Source organism: Sus scrofa, chromosome 10 (assembly GCF_054392235.1).
Source record: "Sus scrofa isolate SSC_HxYL_T2T_F1_AM1 chromosome 10, Sscrofa_HxYL_maternal_Yorkshire_Landrace_v2.0, whole genome shotgun sequence".
Taxonomy (NCBI): Eukaryota; Metazoa; Chordata; class Mammalia; order Artiodactyla; family Suidae; genus Sus; species Sus scrofa.
In genome coordinates, this window is record NC_139392.1 from 33,647,233 (window position 1) to 33,664,117 (window position 16,885).

The following is a 16,885-nucleotide window of genomic DNA, read 5'->3' on the forward strand; positions in this document are numbered from 1 at the left end:
CCCCAAACACTTCCTGGGACCTTCCCTCCCCTTTTCCCAAGCATCCTAGGCACCCTCTTCCCTTCTCAAAAAGATAAACACAAACCTACCTTGGACCTGCCCGCTGCAGCCCTGCTCACGCCCTCAGCTCCTTCACCCATGCTCGCTCGCCGCGGTGTCCCTCAGCAGTCGCTCCGGGGGCTCCCTTCCCGGGCACGCACGCAACCCCCACGCAGGCCACGGCAGGCACGCAACCCCCTCGCACGCCACGGCACGCACGCAACCCCCACGCAGGCGCTCTGCCCAACCGCTCTGGCTCTGGAGAGGGATGTGACCTCACCTAGGCAGGCTGCCCATGGGCCAACCCCACCAAACAGCATGGCCTTGGCTGCTCTCTGCACATGGAAAATGCCCCCTTGTCTTCCTCACCTTTATTCAAACCCGACACATATTTCAAGGCTAGTTCACTATTATCTTTTCTCTAACCCTCTCCTGATTCTTCAACAGCATTCCTCTTAGAACTTCCATGGTGACTTTAGACTGTTTGTGTAACTGAAAATATACCCACCCCCCACCCCCAAAGGGTTAGGGTTAGGAGTCCAAGCTCCACCTCTGGAACTCACCATGGATAAACTGTACTTAGGATGCTCTGCATTTTTCTCTTGGAGGAAGCGGCTCAGGAGGATCAAGGACACAGCATCCAAGAAACATTTTTACGGGCAGTGCCGCATGGTGCTGGGGCCCAAGAAGCTCTGTGGAGATGGCAGGCAGTGGGTCCTGGGTCCTCCTGCCCCCTTCCCGCCTCCACCAATGCCACTTCCAGATGACTCCCTGCCCTTTCCCATCCACTTCAATCTCCTTGTACATACATGCAGCAGCCTCCAGAGGGGAGACAAAAGTCCTGGAGTTTGGCTCTGTCCAGCTTCTGCCCTCCTCACCTCTCATCCAGGCTTCCAGGTGAGACTAGAGAAGTTTCTGTCATTTCTTCACTCTTGGAGCAGAGACCTGACCAGAAGGATGTGTTGCCAGGAAGAGGAAAGCAAGGCTTAGGGATGAACCAACCCTCGCCCAAACTGCAAGCTCAAGCCAGTCCCCACCTGGGTGTAATTGGCCAATAAGTTGGGTCTCATATGTTAGCTCCCCCCCTACATTTGTGGCTGATTCTTCCCAGGATCATGATTGGCAGATTCTGAAGTTTGGGATCAAATCAGAAGGACCAAGGGAAACTAGTTTGTACACAGCTTTCTTCCGTCCTGGAGTGGTGCAGAGGATGGAAAGCTAAAAGTGACTAGAACCTTCTCATCCTGTGAAAGTCTTTACCATGTTTGGAAGACTCCACTGGGGTCTTTGTGTCTCATAGAAAATGTGGCTTAAAGGTTTATCAGAGAGCAGGGATTCCTCTGAAATCAAGGAGAAAAGACCTCAATGCTGCAGGATAGGGGCCCAGTGGGCTCTTCAGAGGTAGCAGCACCTAGACACCCCTCCCAGGAGACCCTGCTTGTCAATCACCGTTCTCTTTGAATGGGGACTGCTCACCACACCAGCCTCATAACAAGCACCTGCTTCTGGATGAGGCAGGGATACAGTTGGAAAGCCAGCTTTCCAGCCTTTTCTCTCAAACCCAGAAGATTGGAAATGAATGATCAGTCTGACTCAAATGGATGAGGAGGGAGTGCCCCCATCCTGCCCTACCCTGCCCAGGCTGCAGTCACCCCAGCTGCTGGCTGTGTCTTGTACTCACCCCAAATGGCTCCTCGAATCTCCAGTTCTTTCCAAGGCCCAGAATGGCTCAAAGGGCCTCTGAAGTTGACTTTTCTTCTCTCTTTTTTTTCCATTACTAAGAATATATTTCATTTCTTTCTCACTCTTCCATCCCCTCACCATGCTTAGCTGAGCATTACATGAACTGTAGTTGTAGCCTTTCACTAAGAAAAGAAGATGACCAGATGATATCCTATCTTGCCTCTTCAGCTTTTGAGATGCAAAAAATAGAATTTAGGATAAGATTTTACATAGGGTTTTTTCCTTTCAGGTTTTTTTTTTTTTTTGGTCTTTTTAGGGCTGCACCTAAAATTAGGTATGGGGTTGAGTTTCATTTCTTTGCACTGATATGGTGGTTCCCAGGCTAGGGGCCGAATCAGAACTGTAGCTGCTGGTCTACATCCCAGCCACAGCAACACCAGATCTGAGCTGCATCTGTGACCTACACCACAACTGATGGCAACACCAGGTCCTTAACCCACTGAGCAAGGCCAGGGATCAAACCCACATCCTCATGGATCCTAGTTGGGTTCATTAACTGCTGAGCCACGATGGGAACTCCTGGATTTCCACATTTTTAAAGGCTGCAGAATACTTTATTGTATGTGTTTATACATCACATTTTCTTTCTCTGTTCTTCTGCCAATAGACATTTAGATTGTTTCCACATCTGGGCATTCTGAACTCTGGTGCAGTGAACATAGGGGTACAGATATCCTTTTGAGATTCTGACTTCAATTCCTTTGGACACATACATCTTGAAAAGTGGAACTGCTAGATCATAACTTAGTCTTTTTTGTTAAGGCCTGCACTTGTAGTTCATGGAAGTTCCAAGGCTAGGGATCTATTTGGAGCGGCAGCTGCCGGCCTACACCACAGCCAAAGGAACTCAGGATCCAAGCTGTACCTGCAATCTATGCTGCAGCTTTCAGCAACACTGGATCTTAACCCACTGAGTGAGGCCAGGGATTGAACCCAAGTCCTCATGGATGCTAGTCAGGTTCTTAACCTGCAGAGCCACCGGGTCTTTATTTCACTCCTGTTAGTTCTAGTTTTAATTTTTTGAGGAACTTATGTAACGGCTGCACCAATTTATATTCCCACTAAGTGTACAGAGTTTCACTTTCCCCCACATCCTCACCACAAGAAATGAGGTGATATCTCATTGTGGTTTTGGTTTGAATTTCCCTGATGACTGGTGATGTTGAGAATCTTTTCATGTACCTGTTGGCCATATGTATGTCTTCTTTTGAGAAATGTCTTCTTTGATTTTTTTTTTCTTTTTAGGGCCAAACCCATGGTGTTTGGAAATTCCCAGGTTAGGGGTCAAATCTGAGCTGCAGCTGCAGTCCACAGCCACAGCACTGCAAGATCTGAGCTGTGTCTGCAACCTACACCACAGCTCACAGCAACGCTGGATCCTTAACCCACAGAGCAAGGCCAGATATTGAACCTGCAACCTCATGATTACTAGTTGGGTTTCATTATTGCTGAGCCACAATGGGAACTCCCTTTGTTCATTTTTAACTGTGTTATTTGGTTTTTTGCTATTGAGTTATATGACCTTCATACATATTTTGGATATTAACCCCTTGTCATTTAAATGGTTTGCAAATATCTTCTATTCAGTAGGCTGTCTCTTCATTTTGTTGATGGTTTCCTTTGCTGTGCTAAACATAGTGCTACTTTTATTTTTTTTTTTTTTATTTTTTATTTTTTAGGGCCACACTTGTGACATATGAGGTTCCCAGGCTTGGGGTTGAATCAGAGCTGTAGCTGCCGGCCTACACCACAGCCATGGCAATACAGGATCCAAGCCGTCTCTGCGACCTACACCACAGCTCACGGCAATGCCAGATCCTTACCCCACTGAGTGAGGCCAGGGATGGAACCCACATCCTCATGGATCCTAGTCAGATTAGTTTCCGCTGCACCACAATGAGAATTGCTCGTGTTACTTTTAAAATTTAGGTGTTTGTCTCAAATTCATATTTGCATATGGAATGAGGTAGGGGTTGAGTTTCACTTCTTTGCACTGATATATATTTGTTTCAGCACCCCTTTCCCTTACTTTTTTTTTTTTTTTTGGTGGTTTGTCTTTTTTTTAGGGCCACACCTGCCACTTATGGAGATTCCCAGGCTAGGGGTCTAATCGGAGCTGTAGCCACCGGCCTACACTACAGCCAGAGCAACACCAGATCTGAGCCGTATCTCCAACCTATACCACAGCTCACCGAAACACTGGATCCTTACCTTGCTGAGCCAGGCCAGGGATCGAACCCACAACCTCATGGATGCTAGTCAGGTTCCTTAACCACTGAGCCATGACAGAAACTCCTCTCTTACCTTTTGATTTACTTGGCATCTTGTCAAAATCCAGCAACTGTCAGCATGAGGCTGTTTTTACTCTAAGCATTTCTGCACTCTATTTTTGCTACACTGTAAATAGTATCACATTGTGTCCCCTCCCCCAGCCCTGAGGTCATCATGATATTCTCCTACTTATTCTTTCTTTTTTTTTTTTTTTTGTCTTTTTGCCTTTTCTAGGGCTGCTTCCCAGGGCATATGGAGGTTCCCAGGCTAGGGGTCCAGTCAGAGCTGCAGCCACTGGCTACACCAGAGTCACAACAACATGGGATCCAAGCTGCATCTGCAACCTGCACCCACAGCTCACAGCAATGTCAGATCCCCAACCCACCAAGCAAGGCCAGGGATCAAACCTGCAACCTCATGGTTCCTAGTTGGATTTGCTAACCACTGTGCCATGACAGGAACGCCATCTCCTACTTATTCTTGCAGTGGTGTAGGAGGGGTCTTTTAGGTGGGACTGTGTTAGGTTTCCAGTAATACTAGTTTTCTTATGTGGGTGACCATCCATCCTGGCCCTGTTTATTCAAGTGAACATCCTTCCCCACCCACTTGCAGAGTGCTGTCTCTATTATAAATCAGCTTTCTTGATACCTCTATTTCTTGGGGATGGTTTTCTTTCTTCCTTTTTTCTTTTTAGGCTGCACCCAAGTCACATGGATGTTCCCAGGCTAGGAGTCAAATCAGAGCTACAGCTGCCAGCCTATATCATAGCCACAGCAGTGCAGGATCCAAGCTGTGTCTGCAACCTACACCACAGGTCACAGCAATGCCAGATCCTTAACCCACTAAGCAAGGCCAGGGAGCGAACCCACATCCTCATGGATCCTAGTCAGGTTCATTAACTGCTGAGCTATGAAGGGAACTCCAGAGCTTTCTCTGTTTTTAATGGTGTTGTTTTGTTAGAATTCTTTGCATATTTTGAAACAAATCCTTTGTTGTGTATGTGTTTGCAAATAGTTTTCTCTCGGTTTGTGACTTGCTTTTTGATTTTCTGAGTAAGGCCTTTCACAGAGGAGAAATCTTTAATTTTACAAAATCCATTTGACCCCTAGCCCAGGAACTTCTGCAGCCCTAAAAAAACCAGACCAAACCAAATACTCTAGGAGTTCCCGTGGTGGCACCCACGGGGCAGGTGCGGTCCTGGAGGACCCTGCTTTGCACAAATGAAGGGAGTTGAGGCTCCTTGGGCCCATGGCTTCTGCTTTGCTGGGATGATTGGTGGCATCTCTGCTGTCAGAGCTCTGTCTTCTTCAGACTTCAGGGGCTTTCAGCTTTAGGACATCAAGGGGCAGTGTCTACACTGATGGGAGCCAGGTTTCCTGCCAATTGGGTGGCACAGGAGGAAAAGGTGAGCAGAAGCTTTTAGCTTCCCATGTGCACCAGAGGGGGGGTCCACCTTCAGAGGATGCAAGAGGGGCTCTGGGTTGAAAGCTGGGGTTTTTTGGTCCATTGTGTGTGTGGTATGGATGGTGTCCACTGTCTTTACATGGTATGTGGTGTTGAGTTTTCCCAGCAGCACTTCCTGTGGGGACGACGTGGCCTTGGCCCCTTTGTCGTGAACACACTGACCCGCTCAGTGTGGGTTGAATTCTGGGCTCTGTCCTCTTGCTCTGGGCCAGGCACCTGTTTTTGAGCCAGTTCCACACTCTGTTGGTGACTGTAGCTTCACAACATAGAGTGAAGTCAGGCAGGGAGATGCCTCCGGCCTCTTGTCCTTTCTGAGGGTTGCTTTGGCTCCTTGAGGTCTTTTGTGGCTCCACACAAACTGTAGGAGGATTTGCTCTATTTCTGGGAAAAAGACTGTTGGAATTTGGGGAGGGGCTGGCATTCACATGTTCATTTCCTTGGGCAGAATGAACATTTGAACAATGTGAATTTTTCCAAGAGCACAAGGTATCTTTCCATTTATGTGTGTCATAGTTTTCAGGGGCTTCATCACTGTCTGAAAGTGTTTCAGTCTTTCATGTCCTTGGTTAAATGTATTGTTTTGTTCCTTTTTTCCCTTTTTTAGCTGCCCTGTGGCATGTGGAGCTCCTGGGCCAGGGATCAGATCTGAGCACAGTTGCAACCCATGCCACAGCTGTGGCAACACTGGATATATATATATATATAATGATTTTTATTTATTTTTAGTATAGCTAGTTTGCAGTGTTCTGTCAATATTCTGCGGCACAGCATGGTGACCCAGTTACACACACACATTCTTTTTCCTCACGTTATCATGCTACATCATAAGTGACTGGATATAGTTCCCAGTGCTACACAGCAGGATTTCATTGCTTATCCATTCCAAAGGCAAGAGTCTGCATCTATTAACCCCAAGCACCCCATCCATCCCACTCCCTCCCCCTCCCCCCTGGCAACCACAAGTCTATTCTGCAAGTCCATGAGTTTCTTTTCTGTGGAAAGATTCATTGGTGCCATATATCCGATTCCAGATACAAGTGATATCTTATGGTACTTGTTCTCTTTCTGACTTACTTCACTTAGTAGGAGAGTCTTTAGTTCCAACTGTGTTGCTGCAAATGGCATTATTTTGTTCTTTTTATGGCTGCGTAGAATTCCATTGTACATATTTACCACCTCTTCCTAATCCAATCATCTGTTGCTGGACAGTTAGAATTTTTCCGTGTCTTGGCTATTGTGAATAGTGCTGCAATGAACATGTGGGTGCATGGGTCTTTGTCAAGAAAAGTTTTGTCCAGATATATGCCCAAGAGTGGGATTGCTGGGTCATATGGTAGTTCTATGTGGTTTTCTAACGCACCTCCATACTGTTCTCCATGGTGGTTGCACCAACTTACATTCCCACCCACAGTGCAGGAGGGTTCCCTTTTCTCCACACCCCCTCCAGCATTTGTTATTTGTGGACTGATGAATGATAGCCATTCTGGCTGGTACGAGGTGGTATCTCATGGTAGTTTTGATTTGCATTTCTCTAATAACCAGGGATGTTGAGCATTTTCCCATGTGCCTGTTGGCCAACTGTATATCTTCCTTGGAGAAATGTCTATTCAGGTCATTTGTGCATTTTTCAATTGGGCTATTGGCTTTTTTGCTGTTGATTTGTATAAGTTGTTTGTATATTTTAGAGATTAAGCCCTTGTCAGTTGCATCATTTGAAACTATTTTCTCCCTTTCTGTAAGTTGTCTTCTTGGTTTCCTTTGCTGTGTAAAACTTGTCTGTTTGATTAGGTCCCATTGGATTAGTTTGGCTTTTATTTCCGTTGCTTTGGGAGACTGACCTGAGAAAACATTTGTAAGGCTGATGTCAGAGAATGTTTTGCCTATGTTCTCTTCCAGAAGTTTGATGGTGTCTTGTCATACATTTAAGTCTTGAAGCCATCTTGAGTTTATTTTTGTGCATGGTGTGAGGATGTGTTTTAGTTTCATTGATGTGTGTGCACCTGTCTGGGTTTCCCAGCAATACGTGCTGAAAAGATGTCTTTTTCCCATTTTATATTCTTGCCTCCTTTGTCAAAGATTAATTGACCATAGGTGTCTGGGTTTATTTCTGGGTTCTCTCTTCTGTTCCATTGGTTTGTCTGTCTGTTTTGGAACCAGCACCACACTTTCTTGTTTCCTGTGGCTTTGTGATATTGCCTGAAGTCTGGGGAGTTAAGCCTCCTGCTTGGTTTTTGGTCCTCAGGATTGCTTTAGCAATTTTGGGTCTTTTGTGATTCCATATAAATCTTTGGATTGTCTGTTGTAGTTCTGTGAAAAATGTCATGGGTCATTTGATAGGGATTGCGTTGAATCTGTAGATTGCTTTGGGTAGTGAGTACATTTTTACAGTATTAATTCTTCCAACCCAGGAGCATGGACTCTCTTCCCATTTCTTTGAATCCTCTTTAATTTCCTTGATTAATGTTTTCTAGGTCTCAGCATATGTGTGTTTCACCTCCTTGGTCCGTGGTATTCCCATGCATTTGATTTTTGGGGTATTGTATTGTATTTTTGAAAGGTATTGTATTTTTGTGTTCCTTTTCTAATATTTCATTGGTAGTATCCGAAAATGAAACTGATTTCTGAATGTTCATCTTGTATCCTGCTACTTTGCTGAATTTGTTGATCAGTTCAAGCAGTTTCTGGGTTGAGTCCTTAGGGTTTTCTATATCCAGTATCATGTCTTTGTAGGCATACGGTGACAGCTTTACCTCTTCTCTTCCTAGTTGGATGCCTTTTATTTCTTTTGTTTGTCTGGTTGCTGTGGCTAGGAACTTCCCATACTTTGGTGAGTAACAGTGGCGAGAGTGGGCATCCTCATCTTGTTCCAGATTTGAGTGGGAAGGCTTTCATCTTTTCTCCATCGAGTATTACATTTGCTGTGAGTTTGTCATAAATGGCTTTTTTTATGTTACGGTATGTTCCCTCTAGACACACTTTGGCAAGAATTTTTAGGGTGAGTGGATGTTGGACTTTGTCAAATGATTTTTCTGCATCTATTGAGATGATCATGTGGTTTTTGACTTTTCTTTTGTTAATGTGGTGTTTGATGTTGATTGATTTGCACATGTCGAACCATCCTTGTGAACCTGGAGTGAATCCATCCTGGTCGTGGTGTATGATCTTTTTGATATGTTGGATTCAGGTGGCCAAAATTTTGTTGAGAATTTTCAAGTCTATATTCATCAAAGATATTGGCCTATAGTTTTCTTTGTTGGTGGTATCTCTGTCTGGTTTTGGAATTAGGGTTATGGTGGCATCATAGAATGTCTTTGGGAGTGTTCCTTCTTCTGCAACCTTTTGAAAAAGTTTAAGGAGGGTGGGTGTAAGTTCCTCTTTGTATGTTTGGTAGAATTCTCCTGTGAAGCCATCTGGTCCTGGGAATTTTATTTGTAGGGAGTGTTTTTATGACACACTCAATTTCATTTCTAGTGAGCAGGGTGCTCAGTTGATCTATTTCTTCTTGATCCAGTTTTGGAAGGCTGTATAAGTCTCTAGAAAGGTTTCTGTTTCTTCTAGTTTGTCAAACTTGTTGACATATAATTGTTGAGAGTATTCTCTCATGGTTTTTTTCTTTTTTTTTTTTTTTTGGTATTTTTGTAGTTTCCGTTGTGACGTCTCCTTTTTCATTTCTGACTTTATTTGGGTTTTTTCCTCTCCTTTTCTTGGTGAGTCTGGCAAGAGGTTTGTCAATTTTGTTGACTGTTTCAAAGAACCAGGTGTTAGTTTTATTGATTTTTTCTATTGTTTTTTGAATGTCTGTTTTATGGATTTTCTCTCTGATCATTATGATTTCCTTCCTCTGCTGACTTTAGGTTTTGCTTGTTGTTCTTTTTCTAATTCATTTAGGTGGTGGGTTAAGTTGTCAACATGAGATTTTTCTTCTTTTTTGAGGAAGTCCTGTATTTCTCTGAACTTCCCTCTGAGCACTGCTTTTGTGGCATCCCATAGATTTTGAGTAGCTATGTCTTCATTGTCATTTGTCTTGATGTATTTTTTAATTTCCTCCTTCTTTTCCTTTCTTTCTTTCTTTCTTTCTTTCTTTCTTTCTTTCTTTCTTTCTTTCTTTCTTTCTTTCTTTCTTTCTTTCTTTCTCTTTTGGTTTTTAGAGCCATATGTTGTGGCATATGCCAGCCTACACCACAGCCACAGCAATGCCAGATCCAAGCCACATCTGTGACCTACATCACAGCTCTCAGGAACACCTGATCCTTAACCTAGTGAGTGAGGCCAGGGATTGAACCCAAGACCTCATTTTTCCTAGTAGGATTCATTTGCACTGCACCACAATGGAAACTCCTTAATTTCCTCCTTGATGTCCTCATTGACCCATAGGTTTTTTTAGTAGCATGTTGTTTCATCTCCATGTAGTAAGTTTTTTTCTCATTTCTTTTCCTGTGGGTGACTTCTAGTTTCATGCCATTGTGGTCAGAGAAGATACTTGAAGTAATTCCTATACTCTTAAATTTGTCGAGGTTAGCTTTGTGCCCCAGTATGTGATCGATCCTTGAGAATGTTCCATGTGCACTTGAGAAGAATGCATATTCTGATTTTTTTGGATGTAATGCCCTGATAATGTTAAGTCCAATGTTTCTAAAGTGTGTCCTTTAGGATCTCTGTTGCCTTATTGATTTTCTCTCGAGAGGATTGTCATTGATGTGAGTGGGGTGTTAAAGTCTCCTGCTATGATTGTATTCCCATAAATTTCTCCTTTTATGTCTCTTAGTATTTGTTATAGGTATCGAGATGCTCCTATATTAGGGGCATATATATAGAGGATTGTAATATCTTCTTCTTGAATGGATCCTTTTACCATTAAATGCTGTCCTTCTTTGTCTTTCTTTATGGCCTTCATTCTAAAGTTGATTTTGTCTGATATGAGTATTGCAACTCCTGCTCTCCTGTCTTGTCCATTGACATGAGATATCTTTTCCTGTCCCCTCACTTTCAAACTATATGTGCCCTTTTCCCTGCGGTGACTCTCTTGTAGACAGCAGATGGATGCTTTTTGCTTTTTTTAATCCAATCTACCACTCTGTGTCTTTTGATCAGAGAATTCAGTCCATTGACATTTAAGGTGATTCTTATTATTCCTATTCTTATTTAGACTTTTAGGGCCGCATCTGCAGCATATGGAGGTTCCCAGGCTAGGGGTCTAATTGGAGCTGTAGCTGCTGGCCTACACCACAGCTACAGCAAAGTGGGATCCAAGCAGTGTTTGTGACCTATACCACAGCTCACAGCAACGCTGGATCCTTAACCAACTGAGCAAGGCCATGGATAGAACCGGCAACCTCATGATTCCTAGTCAGATTCATTTCCACTCTACCATGACAGGAAATCCAAGGTGATTATTGATAGATAGGTATTTATTGCCATTTTCAACCTGGTTTTCCTGTCGCTTCTATGTTTCTCTTTTCTTCCCTTCCTTTTTTGGCTAAATGATTTCCATTTATTTTATGTTTGAGTACTTTTCTTTTCAGGTTTTGTGAATGTAATGTTCAGTTTTGATTTGGATTGCCCTGTTGTTAAAGTATGTTCTTAACCCCTTCCTATATCTGCTTGCTTTAGCCTGATGGTCACATAGCCTCGAACACCTCATTAAAATAAAAACAGAATCTATATTTTCTTAATTTCCTTCCCTACATTGTATGATTTTGAAGTCCTTTTTTTAACATCTTCATGTTTAGATCTATATGCTGACTTACTTAAGGGATTGCTTTCCAATTATGGTTCCTTCCATCCTATTTCTTCTTCCTTTTTTTTTTTTTTGTTTATTTAGAGATGCCCTTCCCGTATTTCTTTTTTTTTTTTTTTTTGTCTTTTTGCCTTTTCTAGGGCTGCTCCCATGGCATATGGAGATTCCCAGGCTAGGGGTCCAATCAGAGCTGTAGCTGCCAGCCTACGCCAGAGCCACAGCAACACGGGATCCGAGCTGCATCTGCAACCTACACCACAGCTCACGGCAATGCCGGATCCTTAACCCACTGAGCAAGGCCAGGGATCGAACCTGCAACCTCATGGTTCCTAGTCAGATTTGTTAACCACTGCACCAAAACGGGAACTCCTCCGTATTTCTATTTGAATGGGTTTAGTATTGCTGTAGTCTTTCAGCTTTTGTTTGCTGGAGAAATTCTGTATTTTCCCTTCTATTTTAAATGATATTCTTGCTGGATAGAGTATTCTAGGTTGCAGATTTTTTTCCTCTCAGCCCTTGAAATCTATCTTGCCACTCTGTTCTGGCCTGTAGGGTTTCTACAGAGAAAAATAGCTGATAGCCTTATGGCTTTGCTTATCATTAATGCTTTGCTTTTCTCTTGCTGCCTTTAGAATCCTCTCTTGATCTTTAACTTTTGCCATTTTTCTTATGTTTTGGCGTGGGCCTGTTTGAGTTCACCTTGTTTGGGGCCCTCTGTACTTCCTGTATCTTCATATCAGTTTCCTTTAGATTTGGAAAGTTTTCAGACATCATTTCTTCAAACACATTTTCAATCCCCCCTTTTTTTCTTCTCCTTCTAGAATTCCTATTATTTGTAGATTGGCCTGCTTTATATTATCCCACAGATATCTTATATTGCTTTCATGTTTTTTCATTTGGTTTCCTGTCTGCTGTCCTGATTGGGTGATTTCCATTATTCTGTCTTCCAAGTCACTAATTTCTCTGCATCATTCATTCTGCTTTTTAGTGCCTTTAGCTCAGTTTGCATCTCTGCACATGAATTTTCTAGTTTTTCATGGCTCCTTCTTATATTTTCTAGTTCCTTTCTAAAGGAATCTGCATTACTATTCATATCCTCTCTTAATTCCTTGATCAGCATTAGTTCCTTCAGTATTTTCACTATCTCCCTTTTGAACTCAATGTCTGTCAGACTTCAGAGGTCTGTTTCATTGTTGACTTCTTTAGGTGAATTCCTCTTTTCCTTTAACTGGGATTGGTTTCTGAGCGTCTTCATCTTGCTTATGTTTTTCTTTGTCTGTGAGTTTAGGGAAGCCAAACTGTAGTCTTGCAAGGCTACTTCTATGTATTCTTTTTTTGTGGGGGGGAGGGTGGCTATTTTTGGTGTGCGAGTTTGAATAGTTTCTGTCTCTTTCTTTGGTGTGAGCAGACTGTTATTTCCAGGACACTCAGTGTGTTTTCAGGGAGAAGGAGGAAGTGGGTAGGGCCAGCAGTCAGTGCCTGGTCATTGGGTTCAAAACAGCAGCAAGGACCTGCAGGAATGTGGTACAGGCTACTCATAGTTGCAGGGTCCGAGTAAGTGGTAATGAGCTCTAGGCAGATCTACGAGGAGTCCAGAGCATTTGGCAGTAGCAGCAGCAGTGTTCAATTGCAATGCCCTCCTCTGAGGTGATTGGAACCACAGGTGAGGTGGTGCTTGTTCAGGGACCCCTAGTGGGAGCGGGCCATGACTGCCTCTGGAGTCAGAGATAACTGTGGTGGTTTGCCCCCACCACATGCAGACCATACAAGAAGCACCCTGTTCTGCCTATCCCCCACAGGAGGTGCTGCGCCAGCTGCTCCTAGTTGTAGGGTCTTGGGAAGGGACAGATGACCATCTCTGGGTGCTGCCCAGAGCATTTGGCAATGGCAGCTGCAGGGCAGGTGTGTTCCCAGGGGAGTGAGAGCAAAAGTGTATGGTGCTTGGGTGCAGTGCCCTCTTCTTTTTGCCAACCCCTGAGGTGACTGCAGGTGGAGCCCACTCACATGTCCCCAGTGGTGGCAGGCCATGCTTCTCTCTGGCCTCTGAGGCAACCGCTGAGGCCTGTCCCTGCTGCCTGTAGATGGTGCAAGAGGCACCACACAGCACTCAGCCCCCTGATGCTCTTAGGCCACACAAGAGGTGCCTGACCACTGGCAGCCTGCAGAAGAAGTGCCCAGTCTCCCTTCGAGGAGCAAGAGGCTTCTCACCGCCTGCTGGGAACCTGCACAGAGCCACCTGGTCCTCTGAGCCTGGGGCATGGGCAGCTCTGGTGCCTGGAGCTTCCTTTGGGTCCACCCATGCCCCTCCCTTCCCCAGCAATGGTGCCTGGCCTCTCGTGTGGGTTGGCCCTTCTCCTGGATTCCCTCTGCCCTGGCATTCCTCTCCTCAGCCTGTGCTGCACAGCTCCTTAGCCCCTCAGGCTGTCCCCACATGCCAGCCTCAGTCCTCTCCCCAGGACTCCCCTCTGGAGCCAGAGTCTCAGCACCCAGCCCCTGTCTGCGCATCTCTGGCTGGGGTGTCCCGGCCAGTGGTTCAGATGCAGCTCTCACTCTGCTTTGCCTTCCTCAGTCCAGCTGCTGTGCTTTTCGTGGTGACTTTGAGATTCCTCCATCTCAGCTTATCTCCCTGTCAGTTAGCTGCCTTCCCAGGAGGTGGGATCCTTTTCTCCTTCAGAGCTCCCTCTCAGGAATGCTAGTCCCGCCCTGATTCCTTTACCCTCTCTTTTTGTCTTTGGTTCTTCCCAGTTCTCTCAAGAGTTGCCCTTTTTGGAGGTTTAGGTTCCTCTGCCAGCAGGCAGTGGATGTTCTGTGCGAGTCATTGTACGTGCAGATGTGTTTTTCTGATGTGTTTGTGGGAGAGGGTGAGCGTGTCCTCTTATGCTTCTGCTGTCTTGCTCCAACACTGGATCCTTAACCCTCTGTGATGGAACGTGCCTCCCAGGGGTCCCAAGGCGCCACCGATCCCTTTGCACCCCAGTGTGAACTCCTTGTTCTTTTGGATGCAGTGGTGAATAGGGTTGTTTTCGTTCTTTTCCTGATGGTTCAGTATGAATGTTTAGAAATGCAGTGCCAGGAGTTCCCATCGTGTTTCAGCAGAAATGAATCTGACTAGCACCCATGAGGACAAAGGTTTGCTCCCTGGCTTCACTCAGTGGGTTAAGGATCCCATGTTGCCATGAGCTGTGGTGTCAGTCACAGACTCGGCTCGGATCCTGCATTGCTGTGGCTCTGGTGTAGGCTGGCAGCTACAGCTCCAATTAGACCCCTAACTTGGGAACCTCCACATGCCAAGGATACTGCCCTAAAAAGACACACACAAAAAAAGGCAAGGCTCACAGATTTCAGCGAGTGGGGTGGTTTCGAGTGGGGAGAGAGCCCTGGGAGAACTTGAGATAGGCTTATCCCCACCTGCAGTGCTTCTCAGTGTACTGAGAGGGAGAGGGTTAAGGAAGTCATGCTGGCAAATGCCCCAAGGCCAGTGGGGACAGGGGGTCTGTATTAGGAAACAGTAGGAAAAGTGGAGCATTGGTCTCAGAGCACATGGCCACCAGATGGTGCCAGACACCAGCAGAGTCCCTCTGCAGCTCCCTGGCTGTGCCTTCAGGCTCAGAGATGGGGTTGGAGACAGGTGGGTTGAACCTCATGGAAGTGCCCAGGGCCTTGCACCTGGGTACATGCAGCCTCTGATACTCTGGCCCTCTTTGCCTCAACTCAGAGAGGGGACATAGTTCCCCTTTCACACCTGTGGTTCCATTCCTGTCTGGTTGGGCAGCCCAGTGCCTAGAGAGTTGGACAGGCTATCAGGGGGCTCTGAGGGCCCTTTGATGACTTGGAGGCAGCATTCTTGGTCCAGATGTACCTGGCTTGAATCCTGGAGGTGCAGCTTCCTAGAATCAGGCTGGCATGGAATTTGGCTTCTGGTCATGAGCACAGTGTGTCCACGTGGTGGTATTTTGGGGGCAGGCTGCGCTCATCCCTGTGCCCTTTCTCTCCAGAGAGCTCCACACTCGCCTTCTTCCTTCTCCGTCTGAGCCTCTTCCTCCTCTGTGGCACCCTCGTTAGAAGGAAGCTACCTGAATCCAGGTCATGTGGATACAAGCTGGGTGGTCCTTGATTTGTCTGGATCTCAGGTCTGAAGGGTGCTGATGACTCAAAGCCTGCTCACTTGATTTAAAAAGAGGGGTTGCTGATTTCAGGGCATAGGGTGGTGTCGGGTTGGGTGAGAGGCCCAGCCAACTTTGCAACTGGTATTCATTTTGGGGCACTGAGAGGAGCAGGTAACTCACGCTGGCAGGTGCCCAAGGCCAGTGCAGACCAAGGTTCTGCTGTGGGAGGCGGAGGGAACTCTGCACGTCCAGTCTCTGTTGATCTTGGAGCCTGGGGGTCTATCACTGTACTTCGCACCTTATTGGAGTTTCCTTTCCCTTTGGCCAACAGCTCTTCTTTTAGCTCTCAGCCATGCTTCCTGGCTTGACCTGACTGCATTAGAGCAGTCCATGCTAGGAGTATCCTGCTGATAGCTGTCTGGTTCCCAGAACATGAAAGGCAGGTGTCTTGGTTCCCTTCTTGGGGCTCTTCAAGCAGCATGGTTGGGAGCACATCTTTTTGGATGGACTGCATCCCCTTCAGATGCTGGGTGAGTGTCTGTGGAAATCTGGGGGAGAACCTGACCTGATCGGCCCAGCAGGGACCCCAGGAGCTGCAGGCCCCTCAACCCCTCTGCCAACTTCAGAATGGCTTCCCCAGGGGAGATGCTTCACCAGGACGAAAAACACCTTGAGATAGCTCAGACTTGTGACAGCTTTGGTCACTAGGGGTGACTTGAGCCCGATGCTAAGGCCACTATGTCAACTGCCTCTCTTCCCTCTCTTTCTCTCTGAATTTTTGGTGTCTTTCTCTCACTCTTGTTTCCACTTTCTCCCCATTTTATGCTCAGCCCTCTCTCTCTCTCCCTGTCTGTCTTCCTTTTGGTCTCTGTCTCCTCTGTTTTTGTTGCTGGTGGACGGTGGAAAAAGCCTCCTCTTTTTGTGGTCGCCCAGTAGAAGCACTGGAGCATGGGGGTAGGTGGGGTTGGGGCTGGGATGTGCATTACAACCTGGGGAAGTGTGCAAAGTCTGTTCCCAGGGGTGAACCCAGTTTGGCCATCCCACGTCCTATCTGAATGACCAGGACTCAGCTTCCCACTAGGAGCATCTTTAGACACGGAAAGCCAGGAAGCCCAGGAGAGCCCGAGGGGTTTGAGAAGCCAAGGCAAAGACAGCTGGTCTTTCCCTCTCTTTCTTTGTTGTTTCAGGTGCAACCCTGATCATGCAGAACCCAGAGTCCTACAAGGCAGGGAGAGCAGAGCACGACGATGCGTGGACAATGGAAAGGTGTGACAACGCATTCTGGGGAGGGGAAAAGTGTTAACCTTGGGATTCACTCTCAGATTTTGGAATAGAGAAAATACTCTTGCCACCCAATTCTGCAGCACCGCATCTTCCTTCTGTGGACAAAGAAATGTTTCTCTTGGCCTTTGCCGAGAAATCTGCACGTTCATGCCTTCTCTCATGTTTCCTATCTCTGCCTTCCATACTTGGGTATGCCATTCTTTATCCTCCCAAGGGATCCATTAACACAAAACACACTTGC